This window comes from Aquarana catesbeiana, linkage group LG01 (assembly GCF_042186555.1).
Source record: "Aquarana catesbeiana isolate 2022-GZ linkage group LG01, ASM4218655v1, whole genome shotgun sequence".
NCBI lineage: Eukaryota > Metazoa > Chordata > Amphibia > Anura > Ranidae > Aquarana > Aquarana catesbeiana.
The window spans coordinates 265191496-265198657 of NC_133324.1; the positions used below are offsets into that span (position 1 = coordinate 265191496).

General features: G+C 44.7%; 1 pseudogene; it reads left to right on the top strand.

Annotated features, from left to right (window-relative positions):
- The first annotated feature begins 279 nt into the window (after positions 1-279).
- LOC141125143 (5S ribosomal RNA) lies at positions 280-388 on the top strand (annotated as a pseudogene).
- The last annotated feature ends 6774 nt before the right edge of the window (positions 389-7162 follow it).

Below are 7162 nucleotides of genomic sequence, written 5' to 3' on the forward strand. Positions count from 1 at the left end.
CGCTGACAGGCCAGGGGAATGAAGGAGGCGCTCTTTGGAGCGATTTCATGTTGTTGCCAAGGAGACTGGAGTTTGTATCTGTTCAGGGGGTGACGTGGAAGGGAGGGGCAGAGCGCGCATTGCGTCTGCGCTCCCTGTTGCCGTTCACTTGGTCTGTGAGCGACGTGTATGAAAGGGGCGGTCTGTTTGTTGTGCTCCCGCCCCCCCATCCCCATCTCCAGAGGGCGGGCTTCTTCCCAGGATGCAGCAGCATTAGCTGCCATTGAACGAGATGTATTTGCCTACAGCCACATCACCCTGAAAGCGTCTGATCTCAGAAGCTAAGCAGGGTGGGGCCTGGTTAGTACCTGGATGGGAGACCGCCTGGGAGTACCAGGTGCTGTAGGCTTAAAATTTTCTTTTTTTTTTTTGACCCGGAAATGGGGGCGGGCTGTCTTTCAGGACACAGCAGTGTTCACTGCTATTGGAAGATAAGGATTTGACCTGGAAGTGCTTTAGCTCATAACATGGGAGGCATAGGTGTGCGCAGCCTCTTGCATTAGGGTGTGCCCCCCAAAGCTCAAATACATATGCATGTGTATATGTACTGATGGTGTCAGTAGGGCAGTGGACAGTGTAATTTTGTTTATTTTATTTAAAAAAAATAATTTTCTTTTATAACAGTTTTTTGGGGGATGAAATATCAGTGGTCTAAACAGGGGGGAATATGCACCACACAAGGCGATTAGGGTGTGCCCAGGCACACCTGGCACACCCTGTGCGCACGCCTATGATGGGAGGAATGGTGGCTGCCTATCAGTAAGTTATCAGTGTATTCAGCTTGCTTGTGCCCTATTAGATTTGTAGCCACTCCTGATTCTCTACTACTTAGTAGTTAAGTCCATTCACCTGTGTATTATTGGAGAGTGGGCGGGGTTTCCAGTATCATCATGAATTGTATGTGGAACCAGGATTAGATATAAAAGCTAACACATGGGCCCCCAATCAGATTCGCTGACGATACGCGTGAAAAAAACAACAAAAAGAAAACGATTGGCTCTGTGATGTCAGTACAGCCACCCATCTGGTTTATTTTATGCTGTATACTCCTGCACTGGGAAACAGTGCTTGCTTTGTGAGTAATATTTTTCTTATTTAATAAATTTTATACCTTTTCATATGGAGAGCACTATGTCCTGTTATTTCTGTTTTTAACATGATATATATCAACCGATGAGACTGAATTTGGGATACTGCCTGTGGACCCCTATCTCCATAATCTACCCTGTGGAAGGGAATGCATGAGTGACCTTGCTGTTAACGCAGAAGGTCCACTCAATAAGGTGAGCAGCCTAGACCCTTGGTGGAGGTTCACATTGGTGGTGATACAATGAATACAATCTTATCCTATCATTGCACCCTTTCCTTGCCAACTGAGGGATCCCCCTTCTGCAAGTGGGCAGCTTTTGATCTCCTCGGACTAAGATAAACTTTTTGGGACTTTACCTCATGCATTTTATTTATGTATGTTTAATATGTACATTTTATGTGTATACATCTGACCTGTATTGAGCGCTGCACTGCTATATTTTGTGTATGTCTTTTTAGGTTTTGTATATTGGCCTACAGTGTCCAGCTGCTGAGTTTTAGTAATTAGGTTTTGCGCTGTCTGTTTCTTCTGTTTAACTGGCCAGAGCTTGCACAGTATGCAATTGAGCTACTGGCCAGTCCTGCATCCAGCCTTCTTTCGGAACGCACATTCTGTGCTGCTGGAGGCTTTGTAACCGATCACAGGGTGCGACCGTCCACCGACTCGGTCGATCGACTGACCATCATAAAAATTAATCAGTCTTGGATCACCACCAGCTACCAATCACCTGATGCTGATGTAACGGAATACATTTTTTTTGAAATGTCAGATCCCTTCAAGACTGCCTATGCTGATTCTGAGTGACTATCCTGTTATGCTGAGTGACTATCCTCTTCCTCCTCAATGATCATGCTGATAGCTTATAAGAATTTGGTTCTGGGCGCCACCACCAGTGGCTAAGGCCCAATTTTTTAGCCCCTGTTTAAGAGGGGCGTGTAATTACAATTTTTGATGCAATATTTTGCAAGGAGGGTTCGTTGCTGTGCTCAACTAGAGTATTTGTGAGGGGTTGCAGTGTAGTGGCACCAGCACCAGTGCCTAAGGCCCAATTTTTCAGCCCCTGTTTAACAGGGGCATGTAATTACCATTTTTGATGCAATACTTTGCAGCAGGGCTTGTTCCTGCACTCCAACTAGAGTATCTGTGAGGGGTTGCAGTGTTGTGGCACCAGCACCAGTGGCTAAGGCCCAATTTTTCAGCCCCTGTTTAACAGAGGCGTGTAATTACAATTTTTGATGCAATATTTTGCAGGAGGGCTCATTCCTGCGCTCCAACTAGAGTATCTGTGAGGGGTTGCAGTGTTGTGGCACCAGTGCCTAAGGCCCAATTTTTCTGCCCCTGTTCAACAGGACATATAATTACAATTCTTGATCTAATATTTCACAGCAGGGCCCTTTTCTGCACCCACCAAGAGTAACTGTGAGGACTTACAGTGTTGTGGCACCAGCACCACCACCACCACCAAAGGCCCAATTTTTCTGCCACTGTTCAACAGGTGCATGTAATTACAATTCTTGATCTAATATTTCACAGCAGGGCCCGTTCCAGCGCCCACCAAGAGTAACTGTGAAGACTTACAGTGTTGTTGCAACACCACCACCACCACCAAAGGCCCAATTTTTCTGCCCCTGTTCAACTGGTGCATGTAATTAAAATTCTTGATCTAATATTTCACAGCAGGGCCCGTTCCAGCGCCCACCAAGAATAACTGTGAGGACTTACAGTGTTGTGGCACCACCTCCACTACCAAAGGCCCAATTTTTCTGACCCTGTTCAACAGGGGCATGTAATTACAATTCTTGATCTAATATTTCACAGCAGAGCCCGTTCCTGCGCCCACCAAGAGTAACTGTGAGGGCTTACAGTGTTGTGGCAACACCAACACCTAAGGCCCCAATTTCTGCAGAGTATATAGGGCAGGCCCCTTACTTATGATCAGACCCAAGTACTCCAGCCTTTTTAGCGGTATTAAGGAAGAATTCTGTAGGTTGAGAATCCAACCCAAACTTTCCAGGTAACTGGCTGTAATGCGTACGCTTTGCTCCAAAGGAGCCAGCGACTTGTCTATTAGCAATAGATCATCTAGGTACACCAAGACTGTTATGCCCTGTGTACACATTTTTTGTTTCTTCTTTTTATTTGAGTTTTTATGTTTTGCACTTATATATTTTTACCACTCACGGAATCATTTACTTGCTCTCAGTAGATTGTGGTTTTTACCACTACCCACATGTATTCACATCTATGTGTGTATTTTCATATAATTAGCGCACTTTATTTATTTTTTATTTTTCATGGTATACACAGATATTGGTGTATTTTGTGTGCAGCTTTTACCTTTGACCTTTTTTGCTCTGCAGCGCAGTTTTTCTTTTTGAACTTTGTTATGCCCTGTGCCCTTAACCTGGCTAGAGGTGGGGCAGAAGGACAGGGCTACAAACTGGAAATGCTGCTGTTCTAACTCGAACTGCAGAAACCTTTGATGAGCTGGAAATATAGGACCATGCAAATATGCATCCCTGATGTCGATAGATGCCAGAAGTTTTCCTCCTAGAAGGATAGAAGCTACTGACCTGATCATCTCCATGCAAAAGGAGCGGATCTTCAGGAACTGATTTAAAGATTTGAATAAAACCCTAAACCTTTCTCTTTTGTGGGGATCTGTATGATCACCCCTTGAGATATTAATCGGTCTAGTGCATGAAACAGAGATTGTCTTTTCTCTGGATATTTGGGAACACTTGACCTCAGGAAAGGAGACAGTGGAAAGTCCCGAAATACAGCTTGTACCCCAACGCTACCGTGGAGATGACCCATCTGTCCTAAATTTCCTCTTGCCAGACTTCTGAAAACTGCAGAAGTCTTCCCCCCACCTTGGTGAGGGGGGTTTCCTCTTCATGATGAGGCTTTAAGATTCTGCTTTGCAGGTTTCCAGCCCCAGGACTTCTTTTGAGCCTGGGTCTGACCCTGAAGTTTTCCTCTAGAGTCTGACGGCGGAGGACGTCGCCACTGCCTAGAGGCGGAAGTCCCTGGCGCAGGGGAAAGAGCCCGTTTAAATGAAGGGTGTTTATACTTTCTTTTGACTGGCAAAAGAGTACTTTTCCCACTAGAAATTGTTTGGATATATTTGTCCAAATCTTCCCCAAATAGCCGCTCCCCATGAAAAGGGAACCCAGTTAGGAGGTTTTTACATGGTGCTTCGGCTGACCAATTTTTTAACCACAGGATTCTATGCATATGTACTAGCATAAGCGTAAGTCGGGATGCCTGGTGAATAGAATCTTTAATGGCATCTATGGTAAAGCATAATGCTTTTGGTAGTTCAGCCAGTTCCCAGGCTTGTTGTGCGGGAACCTCTTTAAGGGCCTGTCTAAATTGGTCCTTTGGGGATTGACAGACGCCTATTGCAACGACTGCAGGCTGAGTAATGGCATCTGCCAAAGAAAAAGCAGATTTTAACAGGAATTCCAACCTTTTATCTGCTGGATCATTAAGCATTTGTGCATTGTCTACTGGAGAAGTTAGGCTTTTATTCACACTGGAAATCGCAGCGTCAACTGCTGGTACTTTCCATTTTTTGGTGAATTTCTCCTCCATGGGATAGAGAACTGAAAATTTCTTTGTAGGGAGAAAATGCTTATCCGGGTGATCCCATTCAGCAAAAAAAAGCTGTTCTAGTAATGCATGAACAGGAAACACATGCAAAGTCTGTGAAGGTTTTAAGGAACCCAAGGAAGAAACCGAGCTTTCAGGAGACTCTGTTAGGGGTAGCATGAAAGTAGAACGAACCATCTCCGTAAGAGATTGTATCAGCAATTTCTCCGATTGTGAGGCTGTAAAGGGTTAATCTACCATTGTTTCTTCCGCAGAGGAATCATCATTTTGTTTTTCCTCCTAATCGCCTGAGGGTAACACCTCATCCTGTGCCCACTGTTCCCCTTGCAAAGGGTCTAAAGTGGGGGAGGGGGATCTAGCATGCTTCCTATCCATTTGAATGGAGGATGCAATTAAAGCCGCTAATCTTCCTTCCAAACCCTGCAGGGTGGAGGAAAGGACATCTTCTGTCACGTATACTCAGGGGCTGAGATGTGAGAAGCAGTTGCACCATCAATTTGTTCCAATATTTCACCCTACTTTGCCATAATTGGTAATTCAGGTGAGGATGACAATGTGGAGATGCAACTGGAGATCCTAGCGCCTGGGGGTGAAACCTTTGGTACCTTTTTGGTCTTTGTGGTGTCTTTTTTTTGTAGGCATAATCCTAAGCACAAAAACAGAGGCACTATTAAATTGCACTTAATCGCTGAACATAGTCATGACAGTAAAGCCACTATTAATTTCAGCCTAGTGCTGGGAAAAAAAGTCCTTCCTGTATTAAGAATGCCAGTTACAACTCTCACGTGCCCCATAGCTCCTGTGTTCCTGTGTGCAGACTGCTTGTGCTTGCTTCCTCCTCGTCAGCCAAGGAGAGACTGTTCCAGCTGTATTTTCATTATCCTGCTTGCCTGCTGTGCGTCTTCGTGGACGTTGCACGGCACTGAGCCTAGGCCCCGCCCCCTCCATAAACCGCCCCCCCCCCGTTTCATTTTTTAAATTATTACCGGGTGGCTTTTGGGTCTACAGACCCAACACGAGGGGGGGAGAGGCAGAGCCCCTGACACCAGCCAGCATAGGAACAACAGATGGAACGTAATCCAGGACCTCCGCAACCCCCGCGGTGGGAGGGTATTAAAAGGGGGGTACACTGCTGGTGCTTCCCTAACCCTCTGTCCCTTCAGGTGGGAGAAATAAAAGCATTTTGGCAGATCTCTTACCTGAGAGAATCCCCCTGCACAAGCTGCTGCGGCCACACACAGACTGACTGAGATTTACAGTGAAGATAACAGATTAAAGTATGTGCATAGACTCCCTCTAGTGGAGAATTAAGGCATGACAACATTTTTTTCCCTTAAAGCGGAGGTTTGCTGAAAAAAAAAATATTAAAAGCCAGCAGCTACAAATACTGCAGCTGCTGACTTTTATTATATGGACACTTACCTGTCCAGGAAGCCTGCGGTGTTGGCAGCCGAAGCTAATCCGTCCTTCGGCTCTCGGCTGCTGCCGCCACCATCCTCGGTAAGGGAATAAGGAAGTGAAGCCGTGCACCTTCACTTCCTGGTTCCCTACTGCGCATGCGCGAGTCGTGCTGTGCGTCCTCTCAAGTCCCTGCTGTATTCTGTGTCTCAGAGAATACAGCGGGGGAGGACGGGGTAGGCTGCGGAAGTGGCGTAGGTCACCGCAATCACCGCGGTGATCTATGCCAGGAAGTGGGAGCAAATACCTGTATTAGACAGGTATCTGCTCCCTCCTCCCCCCTGAAAGGTGCCAAATGTGACACCGAAGGGGGGGAGGAATCCAAAAAGTGGAAGTTCCATTTTTGGGTGGAACTCCACTTTAACCTCCCTGGCGGTATAATTATTTCAGATTTTTGATGCTGAAAGCGGTACAATTATTTTGCATGGAAATTTGGCGTTTTATATTGTAGGCCTGTAATTCTTAGGAATAACTCACTTAAATCTATCCAAACAAGAGTCTAGTAGACATCCCGGGTATGATAAAGTTTGAAAAATGAAATCATAAATTATAATATAATAGATAACTATAAATAATTATAACAAATAATAATATAATAATAATAAAAATTATTCAATAATGTAATCAAATCAAAAACACTGAAATTTGCTCAGTTGCAGAATTGTCGCTGTCATTACTTTTAGTGTTTGATGATGGATTTCCCCACAAATCACTATCACTCAATTCTGCAAATAATTCTAATTTATTATCGCTGCATTCTAGCTGGTCTAAAACCACTTTTGATGTAAAGGGTTTGATTGCTATGGACAATCTCCAGTTTCCAGCAGAAAGAACAGTATTTATGATATAAAACTGCATGCAGGGAACTGGAAAGACCACTAGGGACAAAAGGGATGTGAAATAAATTGATATAGTAATGTAATCTGTAATATTACAGTGTACTGTATATGTATTGTGTGT